This window comes from Chelonoidis abingdonii, chromosome 3 (genome assembly GCF_003597395.2).
Source record: "Chelonoidis abingdonii isolate Lonesome George chromosome 3, CheloAbing_2.0, whole genome shotgun sequence".
Taxonomy (NCBI): domain Eukaryota; kingdom Metazoa; phylum Chordata; order Testudines; family Testudinidae; genus Chelonoidis; species Chelonoidis abingdonii.
The window spans coordinates 58,867,054-58,882,054 of NC_133771.1; positions in this window are offsets into that span (position 1 = coordinate 58,867,054).

Below are 15,001 nucleotides of genomic sequence, written 5' to 3' on the forward strand. Positions count from 1 at the left end.
GGTGGCTCCTACCTCTGGGGTTCGCCCTCGCTGCTCTGCCCGTCGGGGCTGCAGTGAAGCAGCCCGGGCCACCGGCAGCCCAGACCTGAGAGGGGGATCCGAGGAGCCCACCCGCCCCCGAGCCCCAGCCGCATTTTGCAAGTTGCGAACACCCGCAGAAAAGTTCCCAGGCGCCGCCGCTGCTGATTTCCCGGCTACAATTTTGCGAGCGGCGCCTCCGCTTTCCCCTCCCCGAGAGAGGCTGGTCACCAAAGCGGAGCTTGCAAGACCAGAGCCGCCCGCCTCAGGTGCGAGAGCACCAGCCAAGGGCGGGGGAAGAAGCCGCCACCCCCAGGAAACGCCTCTCAGGGCGAGTCCCAGCGTGGGCAGGCGGGACTGGTGCCTGCTCCCGGCCGGGGCAAGTCCGGGGCGCAGCTGCCCGCCCTCCCCGAGCAGCTGCACGCCCGGGGCAGGTCTACAGGAGCGAGCAGCGCCCCCTCTCCCCACCTGGGGCAGGTCTACAGGAGCGAGCAGCGCCACCTCTCCCCACCTGGGGCAGCTCCCGGCGGGCTGCAGCCCAAGCCCCCGGCAAAGTTCCCTGCTCCGGCAAAGTTCCCCAGGCAGGGGGCTGCTCGGCTTTGGGGCGCACTGCGGCGACGTCCCCCGGGAAGGAGAGAGGACAGGAGTGGGAGCCACCTACCGGAGACACCAGGGGGGCCCAGCCCTGGGAAAACAGCCCCCTCCCCCAGGAGCCGGACGGCAGCTGGGCCAGAGTGGGCTGGGTATTGTCCTCCCTCCCCGGAGCGTCCTTCGGGCGGGGGAGCGCAGCTGCCGTCGGCTCAGACTCCTCCTTCCCTCGCCATGTTCTTTGTGTGTGTCGCTTGTCTTGGGCCATTTCCCCTAACAGCGGCGGGCCCGGCAGCTCCAGCTCCAGCTCCAGCTCCCCCCAGCGGAGCCCCCAGCAGCAGCGAGAGGTGGGAGTGAGGCGCCGGAGACACCACAGCTGCCCGAGCTGCAGGTGACCGGTCATAACTCCACTCCCCCCTCCCAATAAACCAAAGGCGATTCCGTCCCCTCCATCCAGGCTCCTCCAATTAGCTCAGGAGGAAGGGGGCAAGCCAGGCCAATGAAATGCCAGCAAGCCCGGAGAGTCCCATAAGGATGAGCCAATAGAAGGGAGAGAGGAGGCTGCAGATCCGCCCCCACACAGTTCCATTCTGAAATAAACCAGCTGTGGCCAGATGTGCAGAACAGCTGGGAAGAAGTATGCCAAGGCATTTGCAGTAAGCTGTCGGTTTGCAAACGTTTCTGCGTAGAGGAGCAGTGCTGGCGCGATTGTAAAGCAACTTTTCTGGAATGTAATAGCCACTTCGGTAAGGAGTTGTACTAAAAATGCATTTTGTATAAATTCTTAAGAGATTCTGATTTGATTATGTTGTTCACTTACAAAAACAAGTAACAGAAATTTACAGAAAATGAAGAAACATTTTATAATTAAAAAACCCTGATGTGTTTAGCATTGTTTTGTTCAAATTCAAAATCAAGTTTTCCAATTCTGTTTAAAAAGCTACTATTTTTGTCTTTTGAAATAGTTCATCTCAATTTTTATTTTTATCTAACAAGTTTGCAGAAGTTACTGATAAATAATGGAAACTGTGATTAAGCTTTCACAAAGAAAGTTATACAGCCAAATTGCAGAAAATAATCAGCAACCTTATTGCAGGATATGCTGTGATAGGAGTCCCTTCTAAATGCTCATTATACCATAAGTGTGGAAACTAGCTCTGTGAGTCCTCCATGCAATAGATTGTATAGGCTGCAGCCCTTGGTGAGGGTTCCCATAAATACTCATGTTTCAAATAAGTAACACAAAAAAACCTAGGATTGGCAAAAATGGAAGATGCAAGTAGCCAAGGTAGAACTCCAACAATTACATTAAAGATCAGACTAAGTTCCTAACTTTATCCACTAAGGGCAGCATGGTACACGATTACAAAGATAGATAAGAATATTACTGGGATCCCTCTGCACCATTTTCCTGGCTTCTGGCCGCTGCCTTGTATCTTCTTGCTATGGCCACTACTGTGCTAACAACATGAGTTTTTTTGCCTGACTTTTAGCTTTCCAGACCAAGCTCTTAAGCTTGTTGCTGCCTTGTCTTTCCCCATAGCCAGTTCCCAGGCTTCTACCTCTGACCTGGTGCTCCTGTTTCCACTCAGCCTCTGGCTCTTTCCTGAATCAGGTCCCCACTGGTCTCAGGATGTTACTTCCTTTTTTGGTACTCTATGTACTATAGATTTCTGTACTAGCTGGATGTTAAACAGGTAACAGTAGCCTCCACTGACTAGAGCTTTCCCCTCCAGGATAGCCAGAGTCAGGGGGCGATACCTAGTAACAAGCCAGTAGATTCATTACATGCTTTTCATTCTACTTTATAGTTTTTTATATTTCTTAGAAAATACATGAAATTTACTTATATGTATTAGTAATTATGGTTTTGTGACACAAATGGTTTTGGATTAACCTTGGTCCCAAACCTGCAGAGATTTACATGTTGTGAGCAGTCCTATGGAAGCCACTGATTGGACTGCAGAATAATCTATATCATAAGATTCCTGGAACATCACTCCGTGTATTATGCTGAAGCCTGAAATGTCTATTGAGTCACTGTTAAGTGATAGAAGCAGCTACAAACATGGTTGAGAGTTCTTTGTTCAGAATATCACCAGGTTCAATCATTTTTTAAATTCTCTTTAATTTTTAAGCTTTCAACCAGTTTGACTTTACAACTTACACCTGGGTGGTGTACAGCTATAGTAAGGCATGCCAAGAGTCCTAGACTATGGTGATATCTGTCAGCAGTAACTCAACCAATCACCACCCTTACTCTACAGGTAATTTACAGGCAACAACTTCATTAGTTGTATGAGGAAGACTGCACAAATAGATTTTTGTGGTCCAACTGCCTGTTGCACAGGCTTTCAGCTACCAGTTTCCCCATGAAGACTTACCATATTTTCCATTACTTATAAGTAATTACTGCAGACTTGTTAGATGAAAATACAAATTTAAATTAACTATATTTCAGAATAAATCAAAACATAAAATATACTGTTTTAAAACCAAGCTGGCAAAGCATTTGATTCTGAAACTTAACACAAACAATTTAACACTGTAGGGTTTTGTGTGTGTGATCAGTGGGGTTGTTAAACCAATAATTTGTTACTTTCTGGGTTTGTATTACTGTCCTATGAGTTACCCCAGTCTTCAACACAATCACCTGGAGAGTAGCCAAGTATCTTCAGTATGGTGGTGAGTTACCAAAAGTGACACAAAACTTTAGAAAGGGAGACTTCAATACAATGAAGAGATTAGTCCTAAATTCAAAAGTAAAGGAAAGCATGGCAGGGATGCTACTTAAGCCAAGAATGATAGAATCTCAAAAGGCACGTATCCCTCACAAGAAGAAAGGAACCAGGAAGGCAGTAAGTAAACCAGTATGGCTAAATGGCAGGGGTCGAAAGTTTACATAAGCCAAAGAGAGAGTCTTCAGTTTAGAAATCTAACCCTAGTGAGGTCAAGAAACAGGAGCAAAAACCAGGCAACATGTAAGAGAGAAATAAGGAGGGCTCAGATGGATTTCGAAGAGCAAATAGCTAACGGTATAGGAAGAGACAGCAAGAAATTCTTAAGTGTATTAGAAGCAGAAGAGTCGGTGGGTCTGCTGGATCACCACAGAATTTTTAAAAGGAGCAATTAAAGAAGATAAGAACACTTCTGAGAAGCTAAATGATTTCTTTGCCCCAGTCTTGGGTCTGATCCAGTATATCAGTTCCTGTATTCTTATGTTCTTATCATCACAAAATGCATCCTAGCTGGTCACATTTCCTACACTCCCTGCATTGAAGACATGCTCTTTCAGCCTTTCTGCCAGCATCCTGCTATGTTTGTTTTCACCATATTGAACACCTCCCCAGCAATTACGCCAGCTTTTTCACCTCTCATCTCTACTGCTCCATGCGTTACCAGTTCTGAACTTATTTGTGTGCTTAATTTAAAGTCAGTGGTAACTTAAAATAACTTTGGTTCTCAAACTGTTGTACTGGTGACCCCTTTCACACAGCAAGCCTCTGAGTGTGATCTTCCCCCACTTATAAATTAAAAACACTTTTTTTTTTATATTTAACACTATTATAAATGCTGGAGGTGAAGCAGTGTTTGAGGTGGAGGCTGACAGCTTGTGAACCCTCATGTAATAACCTTGTGACCTCCTGAAGGGTCATGCCCCCCAGTTTGAGAATCCCTGATGTACTCCTTTTGCCAAATGCCAAGAGCAGGAATGAGGGCTGGGTTCAGTCTGTCTAGGGGTCCTTTTCTAAAGTAAATCAAATGATGTCTTGAACCTCCCTTATCCTGAGTTGTAATCCTTCCAGGCCAGGGAAACTAAAAATTAATTTCCCTGGTCACTGTTGAAGGTGGTTCATCCCCACCCACAGGCCCTAAGGAGTGTTTTGGAATATGGAATCACAAATACTGTTTATTTGGGGGAAAGGGGATACATGAAACAAAAGAAACACCCTGTCGTGTCCCTGTCCCCCCACACAAATGAACAAAAACCAGTCAGTAGGTCAGGAGTATGATCATCCCACAATTCAAATTTGAATTGTTGAGGTCCAGTCACAAAACAATCTCCACCTACCTCATGGGTCCAGTTAAGGCTAAGGTTTTGTCCCGGATATTTTTAGTAGAAGTCAGGGACAGGTCACTGGCAAAAACAGAAAAATTTATGGAAGCCGTGACCTATCCCTGACTTCTACTAAAAATAACTGGGACAAAATGGGGATCTGCAGATTCTGACATCACCTGAAGCAGGACAGCTGCGCAGGGGCTAGAAGCCACCTGCAGCAGCTGGGGGCTGCAGGTACTCCTGCTGCCTGCAGCTCCAGGGGTCTCCCACTGCCCGTGGGGACAGGGAGCTGTCAGCTGCCCCCACCACCCTCAGCTTGGGGACCCACGGCAGCTGGGAGCTTGGGGGTTCTGCTGCAGCTGTGAAGCTTGGGGTCCCCCCATTACTCCCTGCAGCTTCTGGTCGCTGCAGGGAAACCTGCCACAAGCAGCAAAGGAACTCCAAGGGCCACCAGAGGTGGTGGGGTACCCCACAACTCCTGGCCCCCGTGGTGGTGGGGGACACTGCAGCTCCCCACCATTGAAGTCACAGAGGTCGGTGGAAGTCATGGAATCCATAACTTACAGCGACCTCCGTGACTAAATCGTAGCCTTACTCATTATCCAAAAATCTTACTCGCAGTTCTAGTTAGACTCATTGGTAGTCAGGGGCATCAGGATTGGCTCTTTTCTGTCTCTCTTCTCCAGTTCGGTTAAGTCCACCCCAGCATAGTCTGTTCTGATTTGCAGCTACCTGGTCGAGTTCCAGACATTGGCTCTGCTGCTGTTGGTCTGGCCTCAATGTGAAGTCAGCTCTGTGCCGCTTCCAGTCCAGTCAAAAGCTGATGTGATGTCAGTTCTGCACTGACACCACTGGTCCAGGCCTGTTGTTACTGTGAAGTCAGCTCTGAACCACTCCTCCTGCCAATCTCTAGCTGGGAGACTACACAAAACAGGGCCATTTGAGTAGGGTGATCAGATGTCCCGATTTTATAGGACAGTCCTGATTTTGGGGTCTTTTTCTTATATAGGCTCCTATTACCCCTAACCCCTTTCCTGATTTTTTTCATATTTGCTGTCTGGTCACCCTACTTTGGAGAGAGTGCTTGGTCCCTGGAACAGTGCCTCTTCTTGCTGAGCTGTGTCATGGCAGCTTACCTTATTTGGCAATTGATGGAATTTTGGATGGGCTGGAACCCGTCTGTTGATGACAGGAGAAGCTCCAGCTCTCTAGCAAATGTCAGCCTGGCCTGGGAGAAACCCTGCCTCTGATAGGCTGCTTTCGCTCTTTGGGCACCTCCTGAGGAAGAGTAGCCAGTCAGGGCTGCTGCAGTGCTCTCTCTCTACCCCTTCCCTCAGTGAGGAGAGAGGGAAGGAGGGAGCAGAAAGAACTTGGCAAGCTCAAGGTGGCTCCCCTCCCTCCTCCCTCACCCCTCTTGTGAACAACAAGACCGCTCCCCTTTCTCCTCCCTCCCTTGCTGCAACATCCCCCCTTAGAAGGGGCAAAGGGGGTTGAAAAGTTCCTGGAAGTGATCCCTCAGCCTGAAAGGGATAGAGGGGACCCCATTGCAGCTGGCCCCCAGGCCTGGGAGCAGGGGGTGAAGAACCCCAGGAGGAGCAAAGGGGAGGCTAGAGGGCAGAACTGATGGGAAGCTGGGCAAATGTGGGAGATGGGGGACAGATAGAACTGATGCAGGGCTAGGCAGTCAGAACTGATGAGGCAAGATTGATTTGGAGGTTTGGGGCAGAATTAGTTACTGGTCAGGAAGATATGGGGCACACTCTCACGCTCACAGGAGATGGACACAGGAAATTCGAAAGACAGATTCCAAAACACAATATAATCTTTGGCCCAAAACCCATAAGACTTTTTCTTTTAATCTCATTTTTGAGGGTCTGACTTGTGATTTATTAACCTTTAATGCTGTCAATATTGTGAGCTTGAATCCTGTTCCCAAACTGGAGTCCATGACCCCTATACTCCAAGCACGTCTTACACAATACCTATGCCCTTTTATGAGTACAATTACAGTAACAATATGTTATAATTTATACAATCAGAACAAATATTAATTCCAACTAAAGCAACAAAACACAGTATGTGGAACTGTAGGCAACCAACATTATAATTTATGTCAAAAAGACTGGCCAGAGCTGAGTTTTCCTATCCCTCTAAGCCTTCTAGTTTTGAGGCTTACAGTAACATGTTTTTCCATAAACAAATTGATAGAGAATTACGTGAGTAAATGTCATTCCCAACCAGCTCTAAACAGTCCTCATGCTGGGCCAGAACCTCAGCTTGTGCATGGACTTAAGTGTACTTCAGTCTGAACATCTCTGGCCCCTTACTTAGACTCCAAATTCACCCTCTTTCTATGGTTTAGTTTATTAGCACAGTTTAACTATAACAAACATTATTATTTTATTTATTATTGGTATTGCAGCCATGCCTACTGCACCAATCCGTCAGCAGAGCCCACTAGGATGACCAGATTACATGAACAAAATATCGAGACACATGGGGGGACAGGTCCGGAGTGCTGCTGAAACAACAACAACCAAAAAAAAAATAATAATAGTGATGCAGGAACTCTAGAACCAGTCAGGCCTTGCACTGGAGCTGAAAGTTCAGCTCAAATTTTCTCCCAAGGCTTGACTGCTTCTAGGGTTCCTGCATCAGTGTTGCTCACACTATACTCTAGAGCCTCTCCCTCTAGTCAGCCACTCTCACTTCCTTTATATCTGCGTGAGATTAAGCCAGTTGCTTCAGTGTGTCACCAGAACCCAATTAACCCTTTATCAGCAGGAACAACCAAAGTGTTTAACAATGGAATATATTTGTTTTTTAAAAAAATATATGTATGAAATGCTTTTGGTTTTAAAAAAGGACCGACTTATATATATATATATATATATATATATATATATATATAAGTAATTAAAAAGGTATAAGGTTACATTCATGGACCATTCATGGACGAGACAAGAGAACCTGGAATTGATGGAATGCTACTACAACAGTAGACCTAATGAGAGGGGATATATGAAACGTATGAGGGGACTGTGGATGGACAAAAGGCCTACATCCACACTTACTGAGAAACAGCTAGTTACCCAATGCTTCCCCCTTCCCACCCACCCCTCCCGCGGCGCCCCACCCCCACCCCCCCCCCCCGCCCCCCCCCCCCTCCTCCCCCTCCCCCCCCCCCCCCTCCCCCCCCCCCTCCCTCCCCCCCCCCCCCCACCCCAACCATAGTAAAGAGGAAGCTGCTCCAGCTTGAGATAGACAACTCCACATTAGCATCCAGAACTCAGAGTAAGGATCCTGGAAGAACAAAGTGGCATGTTGTCAGCCCACGCCTGAAAGCTGAAAACTCACTGCCACCCACTCGCATTGCAGGAGACGCAAGCTGATATGAGGCATAAGATCAGCGCGAAGAACTAGCTACAGCATCATCTCGAGACCGATTACCAAGGCTCAGTGGAAGAATACAATCATGATAGTATTTAGAAAGATGCCAAAGAGTCCTCATGACAATCCCTACTACCACCCATAACCAAACCAATGAACTGGATACACTACAGCCTCTGAATCCTGGAGATGGCTTGGCTACACGATCAAGAAAGAAAACAGTATTCCCCCTGAGAAAATGAGGTTGGAGGAGTGAAGATCGCGACCTCGGAGAGCAAGTTTAGTCAGCTGTGATGGAACTACGAAAAAGTGTAGAAGATTTAAGGATAAGACTCAGGCTAACCTGAAAAAATACAGAAGGACCTGACTCCATCTGAGACCCTAGCGAGACTGCTAAACAAAGGCTCACAGCACTGGCTACCAGGCTAGAGACATACATTAGAGGAAGCAGAGGCCAAAAAAGTAAACCCCTGTCTCCCAACACGCATCCAAGGGTGTACCCCAACGCATGCAACAACACAATGAACGAGCAGAAGCCCCAGCAGGCAGAAACTGAGCAGTTACTGGAAGAACAATGGAGAAAGAGAAGAACCATAACACCAGTGCAAAGTGGCTGCAGGGAGCCTGAGAAACAGAGCACAGCAATCTCACCAGAACAGAAACCAGTCACGCATCAGAGAGAAGACATCGCAGCGCAAGTCAAGAACAGGAAGAGCTGGACAGCACCTGGACCAGACATGATCCAGCACCTAAACTGGCTGAAGAAACTAACAGCAGTGCATGAACGCCCTAGCAGCAAGATAAACCACTGCCTAGCAGCAGGCTCCCACCCAAACTGGCTAACACAAGGAAGGACTAGTGCTGATCATGAAAGACCGCCTGCAAAGGGGACAGAACCGTCCAACTACCGCCATATAACCTGCCTCCCCACAACAGGAAAAGTCCTATTCAGGCAATATAGCCGCCAAGCCTACAGGGACCACATGGCCAGTACATGAAGAGCTCAGAAGTGGCGTTGGGCAACAAACACCAGAGCCGAAAAACACCCAGTTGCTCATTTAGATAAGTAGCAAGATCGCCCAATGACTCAAGGCTAGACAGAACCAATCTGAGCATGAGCCTGGATTGACTACAGGAAGCCTACACTCAATGCCGCAACACCGTGGATCTGTGAATGTCCTGCGCTACTATCAAAGCAACAGGACACTAAGGAACCTTCCTCAAGAAGCTCAATGGGACGATGGAAGCAACACTTAGAAGTCAACTCAAGGCAGCCTGCACAAGTGGCCAGCAAGGTGGCATATACCAGGTGAATCACTGTCCCCGCTCTGTTCTGCATAGGCTTAAAACCCTCACCCAGATAATCCAAGGACTGGATACGGGTACAGGTCAGGAGTGGAAACTACCATCAGCCACCGTCCTCTACATGGAGTGACATCAAAGCTGTATCTAAAAGAACTGAGACAATCGATATCACTAATTCACCCCTGACGCGAATCTACAGTGAGGATATCGGGTGATCATTCGGACTGGAGAAGTGTGGCCCGGCATTGGTAGTGAAGGAGAGGGAAGGGAGGTCAAGACTGATGGGGTGGAACTACCCAGCGGGGCCCACCATAGCAGACATAACCAGACCAAGCTGACATAGTACCTTGCGTCGCCATGCCAGTCACCATGGAAACCATGATGAGGAGGCACATGGGGGAAGACAGCAACCAGCCCAAGTATGCACCCCAAGGATAAGACAGGTCCTGAAAGAGCAGCTCAGGGGAAGAACAAGACCCACGCCAGCAACGGATATTCCCGTGCAGTCACAATACCCTGCCGGTTATAGTGAGCTTGACAAAAGGAGGACATGGAGGGCTGCTCGATGTGAAACCCCGGAAGTCCTCACAATGCAACCCGGAGGTTTTCACCCGCAAGTCCAACACCCAGAGACTGGTATACCCAGCCCGAAAAGAAGGCGGTGCGGGCTTGGTGAGCGTCAAAAGCACTGCCCTGGACGAAACCCGGAAACAGTCCAGATGTACATTCAGTAAGATGGCCCCAGATTGAGCTGCTGAGAGAATGCCTGAAGGCGGCAGCAGCAGCCCCATGGGAGGTAAGACCAACAGAAGAAGTGCCATCGCAAGACAAGACCCGCATGGATGTACATCTGACAGATAGCTGAGGTGGCTGACATTGGGAAATCACCAGTGCTGAAAAAGGGCTAGACCTAAACAGACAACACTGAGGCATCTGAAATTCATATAAGCAAGCACAGGAACAGGCACTGAAGCACCAGACCATGAAGCAGGCGGTCTACCACACCTAAGAGGACCCCAAGGGCAGACTGTGCAGAGGAGCCCTCAGAGACAGTCCAACACTAGTGGGCAGGATTAAGATGCAGCAGGAACACCTACACTGAATCGGCACAACCAATGTGGCTGGCGCAAATTGTGTACAGGAACATCTGCCACAGCGTATGGCTAGACCTCCACAGACCAGAGGAGTTCCACAAGAGGTTGCGGGAGAATAGCAGGGCTAAGATTCTGTGGACTTCCCAGATACAGACGGGACAGGCAGGTGACTGCCAGATCAACCAGACCATCGTGGTAATAGACAAGGACACCAGAGACCAGCGGTGGTGATAGATATATGCAAGTGCTAAGTGACCAGCACATCAGGAAGAAGGAATATCGAGAAGCTGGGATACCAGGGCCTGAAAGAGGAACTAGAGAGGATTGTGGTAAAGTGAAGGCCAAAGTGGTGGCAGTGGTGTAGAGCACTCGCGGGCTGTTAGACTCCTAAAGCTGGGTGAGTGCCCAAAGATCCATGAACACATCAGAGCCTCTCTGTTCCGAGAGTGCGTGCTAGGAACAGCTAAGATACTGCCGCAGAAACCCTCAAACTCCCAGGCCTCTCGTAGAGGAACCCGAGGTTGAGAAGACACTACACCTAGGGGTGAGAGGGGAAATTTTTTTTTAAGTGTATATTATTAAGTCTTGTAATTGCAGTCTCTTATGGTAATATGTCAGATAGTTAACAGAAGCTGGAGAGCTCAACAGAATCAGCTGCTGAACTGCCCGTTGTTAGAGCAGGGATTTTTCATATATTGTGGAATATATTGTCACTCGAGTGAAATACAATTATCCATATGGTATCTACACAGGAAGTCATGTCATGGTATATTCCCAAATCTGGCCTTAGCGTCCCAAAGATTGGGTACCAGCATGGAGCCTCTAGTTTCATTACCCAGCTTAGATTTGATAGGCTGCCACCAACCAGGAATTTCAGTGCCTGGTACATCTTGGTCCCCCAAAAACTTCCCTGTGGGACCCCAAGACTCAGATTGCCCTGAGTCTTCCTAACAAGGAAATAAACCATCCGCACCACTTCTCTCCCACCCAGAATTTCCTCTCTGGCTAACCTGAGAGTTAACTGCGCAACCTCTTTACATCACGAATAACCAAAAGCATGTCTCCTCTCTCCACAGAAGAGACAACGACCCAAAGACCAGGAACAGAAAAGATTCTATCTCCTTCCCCGTTAGCTTCTTCCCAGCCCTGGGAACAACTAGGAGAGTTAATACAGGATAGCAGTTTTCCCCCTCCCCCCTGGCTCTTCCTTTCTCCACCAATTTCTCTGTGGGTACTGAAAAAAAAATCAACAGGTCTTAAAAAGCAAAAACTTTTAATAAAAAAAGAAAAAGAATAGAATCATACAGGTTCTGTAATCTAGATGGATAAGACTATACAGGGTTTTCAACTTAGTATGAAATGAAATAAACAATAGAAAAGGAATAAACAGCCTAATCAAAAACAATTCACAATTTTAAAGTTACTTATAGCCGCAAATATACAATAAAGACTCCCACCAGCCAGATACACAGATCAAATACAGCAAAACAATTTAAAAAGACGTAATACTTTTGCTACCTTTGTAACTTACAACTGGAAACAGAGAATTAGAAGGACTGGAAATGATTCATGACTATAGCTGAGAGAGCTTAGAACCGACCAAAGACCCAATGACCAAGAAACACCCCACAAATTCCTCCCTTATAGCTTTGAAAAATCCGGTTTCCTGATTGGTCCTCTTGTCAGGTGTTTGGTTCCCTTTGTTAACCCTTTACAGGTAAAAGAAACATTAACCCTTAGCTATCTGTTTATGACAAGTCATTCAGGGTCTTTGGGGTTTTATTAATTAACAAGAAAACATTTATCATCAAATCCACAGTCCAAAGATACAACTGTGTTTTTACTCACTTTTCTTGTAAGATGAAAGTGATAATTCTCCACAGAGCTCATTAAAAATCCAGACAAGGTAGAAGATCTAACCTTTGCTCACAGATTGGTGGATAAAACTCGTGCTGCCAAGCTTAGGCTTACTGTGCTGTAAAAGACATCAGAACCAAATGGAAGAAGGAGTTTAAACAAGATTTTTGGGAAATAAGAACTACCCTACATAAGGGTTGCTATGTGGGAGTATGAAGGAGTATACTACCCATTTAAGGGACATACTGGAGCCAAGAGCCTGGGATGTAATCATGGAGGTCCTGCCTTAGGGCTGAGCTGTATAAAAAGGAAGAGGAAGCTGACCAAGGGAGAAGGGAATGGAAGTTATGCAGAATACCTGGGTTGTTTCCTCTCAGTCTCTAGACTACTCTAACTAGAAACCTTGTTTGTGATCATTAAGTTTGGGAGTTGAACTAGGGCCCTGATGCGAGGACTTTATGAACTGTGTATTGTGCTTTCTCCTGTCCTTAAACTGTATTAACAGAGAATGTTCCATTTGTTAGTGAATGTTGACTTCTCCTTGCCCCAGCCCCTAGGCTGTTAAAACGAACTCATTGTTGCCCCAACTGGGTGAAATTAAGGTGGGGAACACACACACACAAAGGGCCACAAGGGGGTGCAAAGGGACTGTGAATGCCTTTACATGTGATTCCTGAATAGGGACTTATGAACACCCTCCCATTAAGGAGGGATGAGAATGCAGATATGTGCCTACACTATCCTTGGATATGAGATGTTTGAACTCCCAGACTGTTGAATAGAGCAACAGTGACTAACCCAAAAGTTCTGGTCCCAGGCTTGGATGGCACCCAACAGCGCATGGACAGGCCAGACCATCACAAACACCAAAAGGGAAGAACACATGCACTCCTGTGAATCAGGTGCATGGACCCAGGGCACTGAGATAACTGGGGAGGTCAGGACTATTAAGGATACTAGGACCCAGAGTGCAGGGACCCAGACAAATGAATCCTAGACCTGAGGGATGCAGTTTTGGGCCAGGAAGAGTGATACACTGAGGATAACTTGTTTTAAGGTGTGGGGTAGTGGGTCAAGTTGGAAGATGCTACCATCAAGAACTTGGTACTGAGGGGCTGTCACTATGAGGAAGTAAAAGATTGTATGTCTGGGCAAACCTGGGGTAGCTCCAGAAACAGACACCAGGAGGCAAGCTTTTGAGAGGAGGCCAAAGATCCTGGGAAACAGGTGGCACAGAGGCGCTGCTGGTGTTATTGAAGAGTTAGGTCACTTGCAGTCCTGGATGTAAACTCTCTTATGGAAACTGGCTGAGCTAGAGGAGTAAATCCAACAATTATCAGAAAGACAGGAAGTGCTGATTGCAGACAAGCAGAGAAGCCATTTGATTGTGGCTATGCTGAGGAAACGAATCAAGACACTGGAAAGTGAGCATGGTGTTCTTCAGAGGAAAATCCAGGTCAGCCTCCAAGGGTATATCTTCATAGCCCATGGCAGTGAGCCTCCCAGCCCAGGTCAACAGACTTGGGCTTCCGGTGCTCACGCTATCGCACCAAAAATATCTGTGTAAACATTGTGGCTTGGGCTTTGACACCTAGGGAGTGGATGGGCTTCAGAGCCTGAGCTCCAGCCCAAGCTGCATCTTCAAAACGCTGTCTACACAGCTATTTTCAGTGGCCTATCTTGAGCACCATGAGCCCAAGTTTCTCAAACTGAGCTTGGAGGCTTGCTGAGATGGGCTGTGTAGACATACCCCAAGAGCGCCTGCAGTTAGAGGAAGCTTCAGCACCTGTGTGAGCAGATGAAGGCTATGAGATGGTCCAAATGAGGGAGATATTTACAGCTGATAAACATGACAAGTGCCAGGCACTGCACAAGAACGATGATTTGAGGGTGGGCCTGCCGATTCTCAGGATCAAGAAGCACTGGCCCTAGAGAAGAAACAGTGCTGGACTTAGCTGCCAGAGGAGTAGAACAACAATGAGACAGTGAACAGCAAGAAAATAAATCTGCGGGTCAGCCAAGTAAATATGAGCTTTGAAAGAACAATGATGTCCAAGTACCAGTCTTCCCTCAAGGCCTTGGAAACCAGGATAAAGGGACACTGAGTCCAAGAAATTCAAGGCTGCCTGCCACCAGGAGTCCAAGGTGAAAAAGGAATTATACAAGGGGAAAAACCTTTCCAGAAGTTGAAACTAGAAGGGCTTGAACAAGCCCTATAAATAAAGAAGAAACAACCCCAGAATGAACTGCAGGACATGAGCAGGACAGCTAAAAGACTAGAAGAGTGTGTATCAAGACTTCCAAGCCTGCATCTCCAATTAGGGGAAAGTAACCAAGAAAATATGAAACTCGAGCAATAAAAGACTAGACTCCTGAAACAAGTTATGGCTTTGGAAGGCGTAAAGATAACTACTTTGGAGAGGACAGAGGTTTACCATTGGACCACTAGTATGTGCGATATGGAGGAAAGGAGACTGCTGTCCATTCAGGAGCTTGGAATGGTGACTCCGATATTCTAGAAAATGGTTCTAGGGAACTGGGTATCAACAGGTGTCTACAATGTAAGCTACAGAAATGGCAATACCCTCTACAGCTGCTCAGCAAACTCATCAACTAATAAGCTGGAAAGAATTAGAAGAGGAGGTTACTGCAGCTGAGTGGAAGTCTTTGCAGAGAGGAACACCCTACA